This window comes from Pempheris klunzingeri, chromosome 15 (genome assembly GCF_042242105.1).
Source record: "Pempheris klunzingeri isolate RE-2024b chromosome 15, fPemKlu1.hap1, whole genome shotgun sequence".
Classification (NCBI taxonomy): Eukaryota; Metazoa; Chordata; class Actinopteri; order Acropomatiformes; family Pempheridae; genus Pempheris; species Pempheris klunzingeri.
Genome location: NC_092026.1, coordinates 18,649,933 through 18,669,755, shown reverse-complemented (window position 1 = coordinate 18,669,755; position 19,823 = coordinate 18,649,933). Strand labels below are relative to the sequence as shown.

At 40.8% G+C, this 19,823-nt stretch overlaps 1 protein-coding gene across 3 annotated transcripts in view; it reads right to left on the bottom strand.

Annotated features, from left to right (window-relative positions):
* Positions 1–19,823, bottom strand: part of pard3ab (par-3 family cell polarity regulator alpha, b) — a 216,593-nt gene that overhangs the window by 31,044 nt on the left and 165,726 nt on the right. The window lies entirely within an intron of this gene.

Sequence of the window (19,823 nt, the reverse complement as noted above, 5' to 3'; positions counted from 1 at the left end):
AGTTCCCCGACACTGACAAACTACTCCTGTGGCTGAAGGCTGATTATAGAGGACAGAACGTAACCCTGGAAATTCTCGATTTCCTCAACAGGCACAACTGTCGAGTCAAAAGGCGATGAAAAAGGCAATTGAGAGAGAGAGAGATGGTTTCTGTGCGTGTGGTTGTCATCACTGCTTCCTGAATACGGCTACGGAAATCAGATCCACAGGGAAGGGAAGGTCAGGGCAGACCTTCTCAACCTCAGTACGCTGTGAGTAGGTTTCACTGCCACTGGAGCTCCCCTCGTGGGACAGATCGTTTACCCCACAGTCTCTCTCATCCACACATGTATATGTATACATAGAGAGAAATACAATGGTTACCAGATATGCTTCCCCTCTCACAAATAAGCACAAATGAAAACAAATAGACCAGTTAAACTGCTAAAATAATTAGAATTTTGACTGTTTAATTTCTTAAGCAAAAATCCACTAGTTGTGCTTCTCAAATGTGAGGATTTGCTGCTTTACTCTGGTTTGAATAATTGTAAATTAAGTACTTTTTGGTTTTGGACTGTTGGTTGGTTGGTTGGTCAAAAAACAAGAATTTGAAGATGTCATCTTTGGCTCTAGAAAACTGTGATGTGACATTTTTAACCATTGTCTGACATTTAATACACTAAAAAGCCATTCAATTCATCCAAAAATAATGGACGTATTAATCGATGATCGAGATAATAATTAGGTGCAGCCTTCTTTGTTATCTACTGACATGTCCTTGTGTAAGTCTCTGCACCTCTTCTCATTAAAATGTATTCTGGATGAAGAGAATAGAGGAATAAAACCTCAAACATCCGATGATTAAAGTGACAGACTTGACAAAGCAGAGAAAAATACCCTCTTGATGCAGTGATCTCCTGCCATTAGGACACATCCTCTGACAGCTACACGCAGACAGTGAGCGATGGGTAGCAACATCGGCAATCAATACAAATCTGCATAACACAATATGCTGTCGATAAAGTCTCAGACACGGGACCAAACCGCAGCAACGTTTCAATATCTCAACCAATCACGACATGTCACTGAGGTCACACTGATGTATGATGTCTAATTGAAAATAAAATACAAAATTTTGAAGGACTTCTTTAACTGCAGATGAGGGGGTGCCTTACTGTGATTGGTTAAATTGATTAGCTGGTAAGCGGAGTGAGTAAGGGAGCAAGAGTGCTGCCTTACTGCTGTGACATAAATCAAGTGTTAAAAGGACATTCACAGGGACTCCAGCGCATATTGATTAGTCATTATTTGTACTAACGGGCCTAAGGGAAATGGGGGAGGGGTAAAAGTGGATGTGCTGGCAATCTATTGGCGAGGATCGATAGGTCTTGCATAGGTCTGGCTGGTCGACTGGCTGGTTCATTCTCCACTAAGGCACTAATAAAAAAATGAGTGGAGCTGTGGTTTCCAACCTTTATGGCTTTTGAAAAGTTCAACAATGTGCCCTTATCACAGGGTACATATGTCTACAGGTTGTGACCAGTTTAACAGCACAGTGATTTTTCCCTCTCAGATTGTCTACTTGAGTAATTTCAAGGCATGAACTATGCTCTAAGTCATGAATAAAAAAAACTTAACTTTTCCATCTTGTTAATCATTTGGCAACGTAGAGACAGAGAGATTTATTTGTTTTTATACATGGGGTTTTCCATTCTTCATATGGAAGTGAAAAATACATTAAGAAGAAAAAAAATGACATGGCTCGTCCTGAGAGACGGGAAAAGTTCCCTCCTTCACCGCCAAGCAAGAAAACTGTCAACACTTCATAGCTGCTTCCTTCTCCTCCACTAAACTATCACTCTCTTCCTTGCACAATGTCTCTGGAGGCTGTTTGGAATAATAAAAAAAAAACACAACTCTCTTCCATCCTCTTTACCCTTACCCCCTCTGTCTGCCTGCCCATGAGAAGTACGAGCTAGCAGTTCTGACCCTGGTGGTTAGTCGGGGCTGAAGGCCACCACCCGCAGATGTCTGGTTCTTGTCAAAACTCCTGAAGTGGACAGAATATGGAATGGGATACGTGGAGAAAGAGGGGAGGTGGTGGCCTGATGTCTTGAAAATATCTGGTAATGACGACTAATTCAGATCCCTTTAATCTAGAATGTTTCCTCCGTGTGTGTGATTTAGGGTGATTTAAGAGCCCAATTACCCATCAAAGAGAAGGTATGGGCCTCCCCTGTCATCATGCTGTCATTAAAAGTTGACAGGAGAAATAATGTAATTAGTTCTATTAATTCTTGTTTATATGAGAACAAAGAGGAATGACTGAGGATTAAAAAGTCGGACTGAAAAGGGTATTTCTATCTTTCTGGTCATATCTGTCTCTGTCTAGGTTGTAAACACACATGTACATAGTGTTTTAGGGCTGTGGCTTATCAGTTAATAAAGTCCCCCCAAAAGTTTTTTACTACAGGTCCTTACAAAACAGCTGACAGCTGAAACTAAATGAATAAGTGACCCAAAAGAATTAGGATTGGATAGAACACAATCACAACTCCAAAAAAGGGAATACAGCTGAACATATTTGGGGAGTAAATCATGGTGAATTGGAGAAGACAATAGTTATGGTTGTGTCTACAGCTTAAGAGTTTCCCACAATAGTCCTTTTTTGTAATCCAAGTCAGCTTTCTTCTTTTAGAATTTTATTTTGACTTGAGAATCCAAAGCAGAAACCATAAGAAACTGGACGGTGAGCAGCATGACCTGCAGCAAATCTGAGATGATAGTCTGTATTCCAAGATTCAACAACCTGTAACCTTGATGCGTTCTGGAAACAGGAACAGAATACGAACACAAAGGCCCAGAATTCACAGCTCACATGCGTTCTCCATGCCTTGTCTCAAAGCTGCGACATCCGCTCCATGATGAAAACACGTTTCGTGTCCCTATGGTGAACTATTAATATACTTCCTCACAATGGCAAATTTGCATAAGCAAATGAGGGCCAAGGAGTGATTAGGTTTTGTTCCGACAGTTATTGCTCCAGCAAATCTCCGCCCAGCAGCTGTTGGCCTCATTCACAGCGCTGCTAAGTCATTTCAACGCTGCCACAAAAGGGCGATAGATCGTAGATATCACTATTGAAATGCAGAGCGTTGAAATAAAAGATCCAAACACGCAGATACACACTTTGCTACAATCCTCAGAACGGAGTCTAAAAAGAGCTTGGAGAGTCCTCTATGGCAATCCTAATTAGTTTAATGAGTTTTTTCTTCCTCCACCACAGTTAAATCATTGCATTTAATTAAATAAAGAAAACAACTTTCGGAGCTGTGTGTATGTGGAAAGGGGTGGGGGATAATTACATTGAAGTCGTTGAAACAGGGGGGTCTCTTAATCCCAAACGCAGTTACACTTATTAAAAAGGGGAGGGAAGGGGGGCTGCAAACAACAGGGGCTCAATTCAATTCAGAAGAGCAGAAAAAAAACTTGTGATTTATCTCATTGGCAACCAGTCGTCTCATTCTGCACACAATCCCGTCAAATTAAAAAACAGCTTTTGTGCTGGGGTATGCACAGCAGATGTACTAAAACACTGTTGAGCATGCCGCTGAGAATGCTGGGTAAAAAAAAAAAAAAAAAGAGCGTTCTGCATATCCATCGCAAAACAGTTACTACACTTGAAAAACAATCATATCTACTCTGCACATAGATCCTCATGTGGAAGCAGTCAAATGAGTTTGGGAATTCGAAAAGTTTGCAAAACTTCAAGCACGCTCAGAGAAAATGGTTCATCTCCACTCTTTTAATTGAAGGTTTATAGGGAACTGTCATAGGAGGTACTTCCAAAATGCGCAAAACTCATTGTATTTTCAAAACAGAGGTGAGTTAGATGAAAAATGCATTCCTTGCACTGATCAGAGTCTCCATTCTTACCCTAGTTTCTGAATACAGACCAAAATGTGTCAATAGCACCCAGGATCAAAAAGTGTCAAGTATCAAAAGCTGGCATTGAATGTTTGGTCACATTCTTAACCCTGTTAGCTTCTTTGACAAGTTTAAGTTCAGACAAAAGCCAATGCTGATGCACTGAAAATGCATTTTGGCTTATTTTGTTTGACAGAGGTAAATCATGGTGTAGAAGAAGCATCTTTATATTTCTCATGGTGAAATGTCAAGAAATAAAAGGGTTGTTTTGGTATGAAAATAATTTTGCACGGAAAGGAATGAAACGTAATAGAAGTTTTCTTTCTCTCATCTGCTTTTCTGCTCTTCCTTCTTTCTAGCTTTCCCTCCCTTCCCCTCTCTGTCTTGACCACACCAAACCACCTCACTTCCTTCTCTTTCCTACCTACTTCTCAGGAAGTCTGCCTTCTTGCTCTACATAAATACCGTTGGGATTCAGGCAGCAGCTCCTGCTGGCTGAGCTCTGCTGACAGTTTATGAGGGACTGCACTCCATGTGGGAAACCTAAGGCCTCAGCACTATGGGGAGCATGCAGGGATGAGGACCGACTTCCTGGAACCACACACAACAGCACACACATCTCCTGACATTTATTCATGGAGCTATCACATCAGCATCTCAGACTGAGAATACTCAGATTGGCAGCTACGGGAGAACAGAGAACACAGAGAAAATATCATCCAGTGACAGATATAGAGGTGGATATGGGCAATAAGATCATTTTGGAAATGCTATTGAAATGGTCACTATTCTATATAAACCACATAAGACATATTAAAAAACAAGATATGACAAGACCGTTTCATGTGATGAGTGTAAACAGCACATACTGCAACAAGTGATATAATATTAATTCTTAATAATGTTAAATCATGGTATTGGTATATTACCGCATGGTATACAGTATATGGTCATATTGTCCAACCCCATATGTACTATTGTTATTTGATATTTCAGAAAACATCTTTATTGTTATGAAAACCAAACAAAATATCCAGTCATGTTATGTGGATTTACATTTTTCATGTGCAGACCACATTGCAGATGCTAAAATCATCAGTATCTTAAATTGACAACAAAAGACTTGATCCCTTCATCACCAAGCCAAGAACACAAAATCCTGACAGTGGAGCCCATCCACCACAGATCAGTTCATCTATCATTTCATTATGTGTACACACAGAAAACATATCCCTGCATAGCCTGCGTCACAGTACACTGTTTGATGAAAATGATGTCGGAGATATGACGACTGAGGCTTCACAATTCACAGTTTTAAATTGTTCCAGCCAGGCGATCATCAAAGCATAAGAGCTCACATCCCCCGAGGCTAACCGCAACAATCCACCAGTTCACATGGTGGGTGATTCCCAGCTAAGGACAGAGCTCTGTTGCTCTGCTGTTTTGCTCGGTAGCTGTTGCGGTGCATCACATGAGAGCAGAAGCCTCCAGGCGAGCGTCATATCTAAGCATCGGAAAATGAACACGGGCCAAAAGCCTTTGTAGAAGTTCACATCCAGAACAGCATTATGAGAGGGAGCGACACGACATGGAGCGCTAATGGCTGCAAACGCACACCACACAAAAGAGGATTCCTAATCACCAGTGCTATATTTAATACCCCAGGGGAGTTGAGGGCATATACAACTCACAAATACCACACAGTTCGTCTGCTACATCAAAATCGCCTCCTCGCTCGCATATAGAGACGATATCATCTACGAGATGCATTACAGACACCCCATGCTGTGCCTGCTGCTGCCATAAAAGCACCACTTTTCATATGGAGCGCTTTGCTATCACTAATGATTAACCGGAGCCTGGACAGCACGGCAATTCTCACAATACTTCAAAGACAAAAAGCTAAGGATTCAATTGCTTTAATAGGCCCTGGGCCCAAAACTGCGCTGAGAACGCACACTTCAAGCCATCAATAAATGTCATAGGCTATTTAAAGATGAGGGCCCTGATGTAATTTTTATGTGTTGTAGGAACACGTCTTGTTGAAAGGAGGGATGTAAGAGCTGCAGACGTGTGGGGAAAAAAATATAGAGGAGATCGAAGAGATGAGTGTGTGTTTTCTGGTAATGAGCTGCAGCAGCAGCAGAAGAGGACAGATGCAGAGCGCAATCACAGCTAATCAAAACCCAGCGAGGCTTGCTTTTTCCAAAGGGAAGACAATCGTAAATATCTTCATTTCAAAGCAGACTCTGTGCTTCTGATGGTGTGATGAAAAAAAAGTTTCCTCTACTGCCCTGTGGTCTGTTATGTGCGTGTGTGAGTGTTTGTGTGTTTTCTCATTTCCCCTGTCTTTCCTGCAGACTGTGATCTAATAATCACAGAGTTGAGAAGTGATGCGTCTTGTGAGGCGTTGCAGTGGTGTGTAAAGGGACCCTGGAGTCTTGTGTGCAGGTCTATGTGCGTGAATAATAGCGCTTCAATCGCTGAGTGCCGTAAAAGTTTAAGCATCTTCACTCTTTCTTCACCTTTCAAATCCTTCTGCTGCTCCAGGTAATTTGTAAGAAAAGGACAGTGACAAGAGAGAAGATGTTTGACAGAGGGGAGGGGGGGGGGGGGCAGGAACATGATGTGCATAAATACATTAATATGCACTGTTGCAGAGTGAGGAAGGCAGCGGAGGGGAGGAACAGGAGCGTGAAAATTTCAGAGAGAATGTTGCAACATGCTGTAACTCCCAGCAAACTCTCCCGCTGCATCCCTAATGATGAACCATTTCATATGCATCCTCAAACAAGTCTGTCTGTTGCCTCCCCTTGATTACAACCAAAGTCCCCACTTACATGCTCCTGGAACATTGCCGTACATGTCGCTCTTTGTTTCATATTACCACTAAGGTCATCATGCTATAAAAAAAAGAAGGACTTCTAAAAAGGAAACGTGAAATCCATCCCTGAGCTACCTGAAAATCGACCCTGGCCGCATATCTGCTACAATTGAGACGACGTTGGGTTTGGTGTGTGTGAGTTCAGCGACGGACTGACTGACACGAGCCATTCATGGGTTTAGAGGTAAGGGAAGGAGGTCTAACAGGGAACAGGCTGTGCTAATAAAAAACAGCAGGCCCTCTGGGTTCGTGTGTCATCTTGCTGTGATTTAGAGTAAAAAAACGATAAAGGAACATTCCAGGCAGAGCCACATTTTGTCTGTACCCACAACACACGTGTTACGGTTCAAGAACATACATCTTTACTGTCATTTTTAGCTTGGAAACACACACATAAAGAAACAAACAGGCAAGTGACCTCTGTCTCATCATCAAATGCACTCTATCCATCCATTTTATCAGTACCAGGCCTCTCCAGTACATATGCTTATGTACGTGATGCCATTTTTCAGAGCTGGGGCCCTACAGTCTTAAATCAAAACGCTTATTAGATTATATATAATCCCCCGCTTTCTTCTGTCAAATATTTCTCAGAAGGGCAGTTTAGGATGAGAAAGTTAGCGTGTATGAGTCTCTGGGACGCAAGTTAAGATGGACACTTGATTCATTTCCAAGAATACACATTAAGTTAACATACACAAAACCCAAAGACACACTGTTTACAATGATGTAAAAAAGAGAAAGTTGCAAGGCAATGTTGCTCAATAAAGGAAAACTTTATGGCGCATCAAAATTGATGTTTTTTTTTTTTTATTGTCAACTGTGAATTGTCTATTAACCATCTCATGTTTCTAAAGTAAATCTAATACTGTAGCACACACAACATGCACCTAAAAAGGACAAGCACTGCTGCACAATACACTACATACATAATACATGCAAGTCAAACACACACATACACAGAGGACTCCAGTCAGAAAGCTGACTGATGTAAAGTGCCATCCACGACACCAAATGTGGGTCAACAGCCTTTTAGGGTCAGGCCGAGCTCTTCGCCCCGCACACTGCTGTTGTGCTTAAACCCAAATGGCCAAGATCCCCCCCCCCACGAACACCCCAGCCTCCCCCTTGTCTCCCCCCTCCCACTGTGACAGACTGAATCCCATTCCCAGCGGGAGACAGGGCAAAATACGTTACGCGAGCTCCACACCATTACTGCCAAACACTAATGTACAACATACTGTTTGAGTTAGCCCAGTTGCATTTAAGCTCTTTCAGAGTGCTATTAAGAATGTTGGCAAATTCCTTGATCTGATGAATATTAAATACCTTAAGTGGATTCCACAGAGACATTTGTGACATTAATGGCTGCACTGCTTCCAGCTCTTTTGTGACTGAGGACTTGGGTTTTTAAAAGTAGAGCTGAAAGTCTGACAGTTTGATCTTTGGTCTGGCTTGAATAAACTTGGCAGGGAAAGTATAAAACATTCTTCTCTAATCTGTTACACTATGTTTAAAAATTAATTTGATATCCAAATTTGGCGCTGAATACCTCACCATATTTGTAACATTGCTTTCTCACTCCTTGAGCAGATAGCAGATGGTTTTAACAAAACAGCATTACATACAAAATAAGAATAAGTTGTTTATTTGTTTTTTGTTCTGTTACTTTATTGTGTGTGAAAGTAAAAAGTGAGTGTTATGGACAAAAACTCCTGCAATTATCTCAGTTTTATTTTGACACAGAAATGTGTTTATCCAAAAGCAAAAATCAAATTTTCAGAGAATATATGTGTATTTTTAGATGTGTCAATCACTATGTCAGAACTCAATATGAACAAAAACATTAGACAGAGGGATGCTGATAATGATGAATAATTGCCCAGCTCTAATGAAAGCCTGAGTGTGAAAATGTTTTCCAGATTTTGGTGAGATTGGTGAGGAAAATACTTCATTATGCCATTAAACCATTAACTACTTCAACAAGGCTAAGAAGGCAGCACAACACTGTGGTTTTACATGGCGGCTCTATGATATGGATACTAAAAATATGGATGTTTTTTTTTTCTTGCTCTGTTAAAGGAATTATAAAGACAGTTTCATCCAACAGAACAGTCAAAAAGTAGCACTATTTTTGAGCAATTGAGCAGATTACTATGGCTCTTGTATTTTTTCTACAACAATATCGTGTTTGTTTTAATATGCTATTATACTGTGTGCTTGCTGCACCATTGTAGTATGACGATTCTTATCATAAGGCACAAGGTATGAGTTGTACTTTACTGCATTGATACCATGCAGATATCATTTGTCCTGCACCTGCATAATATATACCATGTGCTACCGGGGTTTTCTGTTGGCCTCTTATAGCAAAACTCTCTCTATTATTTTTGTCGACATTTTATCTTTGGTTTTCCTTTGCTTAGTTCATTCAGTAGCTGTGGATTGCATGTCGCATTAGTTCAATTCATGTGAGTGGCATTTGAGGTCCACACTGAGGGTCTGGACAGTCTGTCTGGCTCCAAACAGGAGAGAATGACATCATCACACTATCAGACATAGTCAATACTGGGTGGAGATGGCCCCCAGACCGTCTTTGACCACACACGACATAAAAACACACACACACACACACACACACACACAGAAACATGACCCTCGACATTTTTACTCAAAGCTGCTGACCTGCTCTTCTCTCCTAATCTCCCACTGTTTGCACGTTTGCTACGGCTTCCCCACTAATCACTCCTTGCTTTCTGTTGTTCACTCTAATACCTTCCAGTGTCCCCTGGGGCTTTCCCCTGTGTCTGCGGCCTTATGGGCCACATTACTCACAAACTGAGAGGATTCAGATAAAATTACAGTCCAAAAAAAAAGAGAAAAAAAAATCTCTTGTATGAGAAACAACAGTATCTGTGATTCAGAGTTTTGGGTTTTGGATTCAGGCCTTTGTTTCCTGTTTTGTGAATCTTTTAACAGCTGTTGATGACACAATCTACTATTGTCATGTTCAGCATTAATAATCTCTACAGGAAATGAGGGAAATCAGCTCAGAGTTTAATTTCGACCCTCTCCTAAACCAAAGGAGCAATTAAAAGGAGGCAAGGTAGTTATAATAGGGACAGCAAAGTTAAACTAGCACATAAAAGACTATGTGATCTAATGACCAAGTGAAAAATATTATGAAAACACTGGATTCAACTGAGGATATTTTCCCCTTGACTGTGAAATAATGAGTGCTGAACGTCATTGCAATAATCATTTTGAGAATGCTATAATCTTGGATTACTGTGCATGTTCATTTGGCTCAGATCAAACACTTAATTCGGCTTCTGATAGGGACTCAGAGGGAGGAAATATTTAGTGTGATCACAGCAGGTTGTCTGCTATTAAAATGTTTGGAGTCTCCAGCTTGAATACCCATTACATAAATATGAGACTTAATCCTCATCATTACTATGAAGACCTCAATAATGCACTAAAAAAGGGAACTCTGTTATTTTTCCCCAGCTGTTGGCATTTAGAAATTTCTGGATATTTTGCATGATTTGGGCCTAGCTTGAACTTGCTTACATGGCACCACTCAACTTAATTGATTTAGATATTTGAAAACTTGCTTTTGGGTGTTCTTGTAAATATCCACATTTGGTTTATAATTCTCCATGCTAATTGAAGGTGCCAAAAACACAAAAGTTTAATGCAATAATTTTATCCAATGCCATTGACTGACTGTGACTATGTTGTAGTGGAATTCCCCTATGAATTGCTCTGTGTCTCGAGGATTGTTCAGTGTTTGTTCTATCCATACGAGAACTAATCCGTCTCAACAAAGTGGAGACACCAATAACATGCTTCACAGACTCGTGGTCTTGAAAAAGCGGGAACAATGTATAAAAAATGAATAAATTAATTTTCCAGGCTGTTAAAGTGCTTGTTCAAACGCGCCGTCTTGACTGTTTTGACTGAGTGCACATCTGATGTTTATTCTTCAGAACCGATCTGAATTCATCTCATTACACTGTTTATTTTGGGGGTTGGGGTCAAAACCTGCAAGGGACAATTAAGATTTGTGAAGAACAACTTGAAAATATCCGGTATAATATCTAGCCCTTTTAATGCACATATTCTAAGAAACGATTCAATTAATATTTCAGTTTTTTGTGCAAGAAAATGGTCGAAAGAAAATGGATATTTTTTCCACCAACATCAGAACAGTGCTAAAATAGTATAATAAGTTTAGACCAGGCCCACCTTAAAAAACTTTTTTTTAAATAACTTCACTATATGCATTAACAAGCCAAATAGTCAAAACAGTGTTTTGCCCCAGCTGCTCTACGTAAAACCAAGTTACACTAAGTTTGCTTGGAGTTTCACATCCCCAAAAAAGCTGAGGACCCTTAGTCTGATGGAGCTATCTGTGTTTTAGAAAACAGAATGATGATTCTGCTTTTCCATAAGGGATACAGAGCACTGTGGAAATAAAGTCTTCATCCGCCTGCTCTCGTTCCAACCCGCGAACACCCAAACGACCCCTAAAAACCCACTGAACCGTCCTGTCCCACATCCATAAAGGATTCTCCAGGGCAGAACATATCTCCTGACTATAGCTCTTGGCCTTGATCCAGGGATTAGGAGTGGAAGAGGACTGGCCTGTCTCTCCTCATATACAACATAACTGATTCTACCATATAGGAGCAGATGGCGGCTGACAGACCTTAACTTTACTATAACCTATCTCACGCTCTACACTCATACATAATCATTTGTATATGACATGTTGATTAAATGACGATGTCAGCCATTTTAAATTATTTTTAATGGATCCCTGGCAGGCGAAACAGCAGGCGTGAGCAGCGGTGATAGAATACACCTTGTTCATTTGAAGCACTTTGTATTCTGCAGATCAGCTAACTGTAAAACCACAACATAAAGGCCTGTACTGGTAAACAACAAAAACTTTTAGCCATTTTGGATGTTTGATGTAGGAATAGAGCAGAAGACTTTCAAAACCATGGAAATTAGGCCATAAAAATAGAGCTGAAAGATATCCTAAAAAGAAAAATTGAGGTATTACGTTTCCACTATCCTGTTTTAAGTAAAAACATCTTGCTAGAGTCGTAATTTTTACATAGAGAGAATAGAACTTGATCTCAAGCTGGATATACGTTACATGCTGTAGAAGGGAAATAAATGTCATACTATTTGAGTCAGTCTGCTCTGAGATTTTTTTGATGAACAGCGACGATACCTGTCCTCGTTTCCCCAAATTCATTCATTCCGACAAAGTTATCGGTTATTTATCACCACTGGGAAGCTCAATGTATCCTTGTAAGCACTGAATGAACATGTCAGATCTGCATTTCACACATATCAACATGAATCAGTCACCATGAAACTCATGATCACTGGTGCTTCTCCATTCTCCACGTTTGGAGGCCTGGATTAATAACCGAGATGCGTTAAGCATCCTATAGAACCCACAGACAAGGCTGGGTAACACACACAAGTCAGCAGCTACTCCAAAGCTTCCAGGTTCACTGCATGTAAATTGATCTGTGGTAGTTTCTGTAATTGCAAATCCGAGCTGGACAATATAATATAATATAAAGCACTATATCAATAAAGGCAGGTCCTGCATTATTAACTATTCCTGTGTTTAATCAAATAGCCACAAGGATTTTTCTGTGGGCACTTTTTGGGATTCAGAGACAACAGGGTACATCCACATTAATGGTTCAATAGCAAATGATTGCCTTCAGGGGCAACATTTTAATCTGGCCATGCCCTTTTTTAGACATTTTGTTCTTACTTCTCAGGGTATCCATATTTGTTCATGTGTAATGGCTCTAAATGGCATTCAACCCTGAATGTTGGATGTAGATGTAGTTAGCTTCAAAAGGCAGTTATCCGTGTTCCAGCTTACAGTGTGAATCTTCTCAGCTACCTCCTGCTGATGAGCTTTCTCAGGTGCAAAAGTTCAAATACGTCTGTGTTATGTAGATGTATTTTACTAGGAGGCCAAATACGGTGGCAGCTGATCAAAATGCTGTCCCTGTTCCCATCACCAGGCTTTGGATCAGCATTCAGTGTGACAATTTCAGGCAGTCATGATGACCCTCAAGAGGGGATGTTTCCCCAAGCTGTGGTAAGACATCCTGTTCTGCTCAGTGAGCAGTGAGAACACACAGTCATATTCTGCATAGCGGCAAAAGCCAGCATCTTGTCTGTTGGTCTATTAGCACATTATGAGCCAGATAGCGGAGCCGCTGAGGTGCAGAAAGATGTGACTGAGCTTGATTTTTCTCAGGTCTTTAACGGTTGTGAAGAAGGAAAAAGTCACAGCTGTGAGTTCTTCCAACTCAGGTTAGTCTGGCAGAAAATAGCAAGACAGCAGAGAACAAGCGACACCCTTTTCCACACAGTTTTCCAGCTGAATAGTTCATTTAGCTTTAAAGTTGAATTTGTCACAGATAATGAAAACAAATCTTTGTCGGTTTAAATGTAGAAACTTTTGAAAATGAGACCAATCTGAAGACGTGTTCTGTGGATTCAACAAGATTTTGGACTGCAGCGTGTTACACAATGCTGGCTCCAGTTCCAACAGAACATTAACCATTGTAAAAGAATAAACGTGATGTTATTATGTGTTAAATACCCAAACAAAGCAGCCACCTTTCAATGTGAAAACAGTAGAGGAGATAAACAGATTAAGGAAAGCTTTGAAGTCAGATGTGTGGGATTACAGGAACATGGGAACGACAGTGACATAGACAACATGGATGCTGTCTGCTGGTAAGTGGATTATGGGGATATTGAGAGAGATAGACTTCTTGTCTGCTCTCCTCTTCTGTTGTTTTCTGTGGTGCCATCATACAATGTAAAACAGTGGCACCTACTGTTTTGCCATGAATGTGAAAATGCAACAAAAATGATGTTTGAGCTTGCTGAAGCTTTCGAGGCTTTTAACTCTCTTCATCTTTGTGCTTGGAAAGTAGTTGTGTGTTTGAGGGCGTTGTTTAAGTTTTGGACACTCCAGTGTTTGTACTGAATTGGAAAAAATATTTCATTTTTTCCCACTGCTCCGTTGTAAATAAGATCTTAATCTCGATGTAACTTCCTGATTAAATGAAGTACTCTCCAACTAAATAATGTATATAGAGCATTACATATATAGCACTAAAGCACAACATAAACTAAGATGAGAAAGGCCATAACACTGCATTCACTGATTGATTGTAGCGACTGTAGCGAGAAGTGGAACAAACGGAAAGCACAATATCTGATATATTGCCACTAAAGAAGGTTATTATTGCTCATGTGTTAGCAAACACTTGCCTAAATACACATCTAGCAAGCAAAATAGCATTAATTGGATGCTATCATGGCGTAGTGTCTGTTGTTTTGCCTGCTGTGGCTGGACACAAGTTTGATATGATCACTGTTTGTGAGGCAGAAAATTAAGACACTGAGCTAGAAGAGGCTAAAAAGGTGCAAAGTGCTTCAGCAGACTCCAGTTTAGTAATAATTCTGATGACAAGCAACCTCTTTGACCTATCAGCCATTTGATATTTAACATGGACAATATTGATTAATGCAACCATAAAAAGGCTTCTGGTTTGTTATCAGTTCACTATTTGAGTTAATGTCATGCTTATATTGCATATTCCTACATGGTTTCTGGTGCTCATTACAATGAAGCTGCCATGTGTACATGGCATGCACATTTAAGTGAGGGGGGAATGAGGAGTGAACAGGGGTCCACAGTGCAATTTTTGCCCTGGGGCCACCTTGCCGGTTAATCCAGCCTGGTTTTGACCTCTATCAACAGAAATCCTTACAGGGTCTTACACAAGGCACAAGCTTTGTATTCACTGTGTGAAGCTGCATAACTGCCAACGTACTCCACTCCCACCTTTGACTTGTCACTTTCACTGCTCCGCATTTCCAGCAAACACACATGTGAACAAAAACCAACAAAAGGCAGAGAAGCACCTACATCAAAACAAAGCACAGAACACAAACACCTGCACCAGCACAGATACTCACTATTAAAAAACATGTGCACATAGCATACATGAAGTCAAGTGCACACGCACACACACACACACACACACACACACACACACACAGATCGTCTTATCAGTCGGTGAAAAGCTGCAAGGCGACGGCTGTCTGTTTGTTTGTTTGTCTGGGTTGCTGTTTCTGGTGTATTTGTGATACAACACGACCACGTTTGCTCCCTCTGAGGCCCCTTATTCCCCCGGTGGAGATGAAATGTAATGGAGCCGATTCAATAAGAGCGCTGCCTCCTCGGGAAACATGGAGAATCAAATCACACTAAATCCCTCGGAGCCTTCCCAGCATTCACTGCTGCCTTGTAGTTGGGAGGGAAATAAAACAATGGTGGCTAATTCACTTGGCTGTGCACACACTCAAACTCGCACAACAGGGATGGAGTGTGACACAGCAAATGTTGAAGGCTATCAAAGCAATTCAACAACACTCCGACTGCTTCTACAATATGTTTTTAGTAATTTCAGCTTATCAATTTGCAGTGAACGCCAAAGAAAAACACATGTTTACTGAGCCGCCTCCTGTGACTTACAGGATAATGTATAGTTCTTGGGGTATTTAGGGAAAAAAACAGAAATAAATGTTACCAGATACCAATAGCACACTACAGGACCCCAGTGAAAAATATTTTTTTAGCTGTAACGGTGGGAAAACATTGGGGGAGATAAAAACACTAGGCGTTGGACAATATTTTGCTTGGCAGGTAGAGAAGGAAGAAAGAAAGACCACCAGTGTCCCTGCAGCAAGGTTATGCAATTTGGTTGAGAGCCAAAACAGAAACACTTAAAAAACGAATGTTACCATCCTGATACTACACCGAGCCACCTACGCAATAAACCACAGAGTAACAACTAAAACATCAAGTACTTCTGTGAAAACATGTATAGCTTGTAATTTAGTGTCTTCTTAAAATATACAGGTCCAAATACAAATAAAAGACATCCAAGGAACATGTCTAATCCTGAAAGTAAATGTTGCAGAGCAGACTTGAAACAAAAAAGCTAAATGTTGTTTCAGGCTTGTTGCAGCAGACTCGTTCTCATGGTCATGCTCCTTAAAGTAAAGGAAACGTGGGACTGTTCCCAAAGGCTTCAGAAGCTCTTCTACTCTCTTTAGTTGTTTTTGTTTTTAAACCTCTGCAGTTAAATTGAAATTTCTGACAGCGCTGTGTTTGAAGGAAAAAGAGGCAATTAAAAATGAATTCCACTGGCTATTTATGCAGCTGCATGTTGTCTTTTTTTCCCCCGTTTCCTATTGGACTGCCACACATTGCGGTGCTAAGAGGGGCAATTGTAGGTTTTACGGCCCCGGGAGGAATTGAGGAAGTACAGAGGCGGTGTGATTCTGGTATTCTCATTCGGACAGTGAAGAAAAGTTTGGTCCTGTTGTTGAACGGGTTGTGTAAGGAAGTGGCAGTGTTAGGGTTAAGGGATGAATTTCCTCTTGGTCATGATGATGATGTTGGTGATTAGCAGGAGCAGCGGTAACAGTTGTAGCAGCAACAAAGGCAGATTTATCCTTCTCTTTTTTTACTTGTGTCATAATCAAGTATCACAATGTATGACACAACTGTATTATTGCTTATCAGTCACTGTGTTATTCTGTTCTTTGCTGTCTAAGTCAAGAGTCCATACGACACTTACAGGTGGTGCAAAATTAGGCAGCAAGGCAGTGAACTAGATCCAGGAAATTTTGCACAGCAATCTTAAATGAGTTGAGTAGCTCAGTGGCTCAACCTGCTGATGAAGACCATGAGATGTACTTGAAAGCTGTAGGAAAAAGCTACAGACGTAGACCTGACATTTGTTGTTCTAAGGTCAAAAATATACCACCACATACAGATTAAGATTCTATTTTTTACTGTTGACTAGTAATATCTAACAGGTACCTAAATCCAGATTGGTTTCTGACATGGGTCAGTGTTTTAAACTGTGCTTGTGTCAAGATTATCATTATGTAAGAGAGCGACGCTCACAAATCTCACTGCTATAGCTTTGACCTCTTCAGTTTGACTGTGAGTCATAATCTTGTGACAATCACAACAAGGCAGCACCAACAGAAGGGCTATACAAACACTAATATAAAACTGTGACATTTTGAAAGCCATATCGTGCTTGATTTGGAGCATGAAGAGACCATTAAATATGGAATTAAAGATCAATTTGCTTCTCTAAGACAGAAGAAAACAATAGCCACCACAGATTCAGCTAGTTAAACATTTCCTCATTTGAATAGTGATAAAGTCAAATCCAGCACACAGCAACATGCTACGTACCAAGCTGACTCTAACGAAATCTGAAACCGTTTACGTTTAAGTTATCATGGCATGCCTGCCATTTAAAAAGAGAAGTGTTAGTGTAGGAACAAAATAACATTTTCCTTCACTCTCAGCTTCTATGGACATGTTATTGCTTTGATCAAATCTCCACAATGCTTAAGCTCTGATATCAGTCCCAGCTGCCATTCGAGTCCTATAATAACAAACATTCCACCGTTGGGTGAGACTCCCTCCCTCCTCTGCTTGGCATGGCAGGGTCTAATTCACTTCCTGTTCAGCGGGGGGCAGACAGGAAACAGGAAACACGCTTCCTGGTTCTCTCAGGAGGTATATTTTTCTTACGATTGGGGATCTGGGAATGTAACATAATATCTTTGAGGAGTTTATGTCCCTGGCACCTACACTGCTGTAATCAAAGCCTCCTGAAAAGCGCCAGCATTTCAAGTCTGGGGCAGCATGCTTAAGCTTAAGCTATGAGGACAGTATGGAAAGTAACATTTAAGTATACCAGCTGCACGTAAAGAATACTATGATAAGATGTTTGGACACTTTTTATGCCATATAACCCAACAAGCCCCCCCCCCTCCCCCAAAGTCAAACGAAAGTGAGATATGTTGCTGATCTTTAAGAGATAGTTAACATTTTTTGAGGTGGGGTACTTATCCATAGTCCGTCTAGTCTACCTATAGTAGACGATGGTCTCATTCTAAGAAGCTTACAGCATTACTGGCACGCAAGCTGAGTGATGTGCTGCTGTGGATCGGGGCATCAGAAAACCTAAAAAAAAATCTGTAGCAGTTTAAGAGCGAGAGGAGAACACAGATGGATAGAACTGCTTCAGTTCATCGTCGAAAAACAGGGCTCTGTGACAGCAAGGTAAAGTGATAAAATAGTCTAATACATGTATAGTGTACACTTGGGCTAATATAACGTACACTTCACACTTTAACTGGTTTTCATTTTTTTAGATGGGCCTTTTTACGTGTGTCTGCTGCCCCTCTCCACAGCAGTACATTGCTTAGCATCTGCGGCTGTAGTCCTGCCTGCTGCTCCAAACCCCGGGTAATGCTGACCTCCACCTAGCGTTGGCAATACGCACCGACTATGGTTAAGTACCTCATATAATACCCCACTTCAAAAAACCCAAACCATCCCTTTAATTGAAAAGACTAATATTACCTCAGCTTGATCTCTGTGTTGTTACCAAATAAAATGCAATAAAGAGTTATGACTCTGAGGCCCAGTGGAACCTGGAGCCTGGAGTGCAATGAAGTAGAACTGTTGAAGTTGTGTGGTCATGGTTATTCATTTTTGGGCAGCAACTACTAAATGCTTAATTGTTGCTGTATATGCTATTTTTCAAACCGACTTATCACTATTTCTGTAAATGTACATAAATGCTGTTGTCAAGAGACTCATCACGGGTTCCCACAGCTGAAGGTGATTGCTTGTGTCCAACCAACAGTCCAAAACCTCAAATTGAACTTGTAAAATGTAAAACACCCACACGCAAAGAGAAAAAAAAAAAAAACACATCACATTTGAGATGCTGGAACTGGTAAATACTTTGCTTGATGTATGACTTACTCAATTAAACAATTGTTTAATTGCAAGGAGGAAGGGGTGTACAATGTGCACAATGAAAAAAAAGATCTCATAGTGCAGTACTGTAGGGAAGAAAATAAATTGCTCATGTGGTGAATGAGTGAAAAAGCTATAAACCTTTATATATTGAGTAGAGTCTAAATCACGAGTGAATTCCCTCATCTAATTAAAAAAAAGACTCCATATCTGTCATGCTAGTATATTATATTCCTTTGTGCATCTGTATACCTCCAAAACAGAACCACGTCAGAGATTAAGAAAATACAGTGACAACAGCAGCACAATGAATTATGAATCAATACGAGCTACAGCATTCTTGAAGTACACACAGGCTGCTGGAGCCATCTGGGGATGCATGAAAACCACGACTAAGACAAAACCATTCATTTCAGCTGTGGTTGTACTCGCCTGTCCTGCCTGTGTTTCTGCTATGCTGCCGGCTCTCCTCAATAGGCTTCCCAGTTTCCCAGATTCATCTTAGGGCTACATATCTCACCATTCATTGATCGGAGGAGGATTAGGAAGTAACTCTGCACAGACCTGCAGAGCTGAGAGCTGCTGCTGCTGCTGACAAGTTGCAGGTGTTTAGAAGGTTTTACTTGGCTGACTCTCTGCAGGGGACTTTGTCTTGGAATTTAAGCTTCATAATACTACTTCGCTGCTGTATATGAATGCAAAGTAGAAAACAATTGAGAGCTGTCCATCGTGGATGGTCTGAAATGTTGGTAGCAGAGGCAGAATGCTTCAAAGACAGGCAGGGAACAGGGGGAAATGCAATAGTGTGAAAAGGTGGCAACAAGGTGAAATCAACAACAGAACGAAAGACAGAAAGAAAGAGAGGTAGAAAGGTCAAGAGAGACAGAAAGAGAGAAGGATATTCAAAGGTTTCCACATTCACTCACTGCCTCCCAGGTGTAATCCTACATCCCCCTGAGAACGACGCATTGTGTCGGTGAGCTGACATTTACCGCCTGCCTTCTGTTGCTGTGATTATATCCTCCTCCAGGTGTGATAGCCAGCCTGCTGTCTCTGCGCAATAACGCTGCCTCAGACTTGCGAGAGCTGTGAGGCAGACTC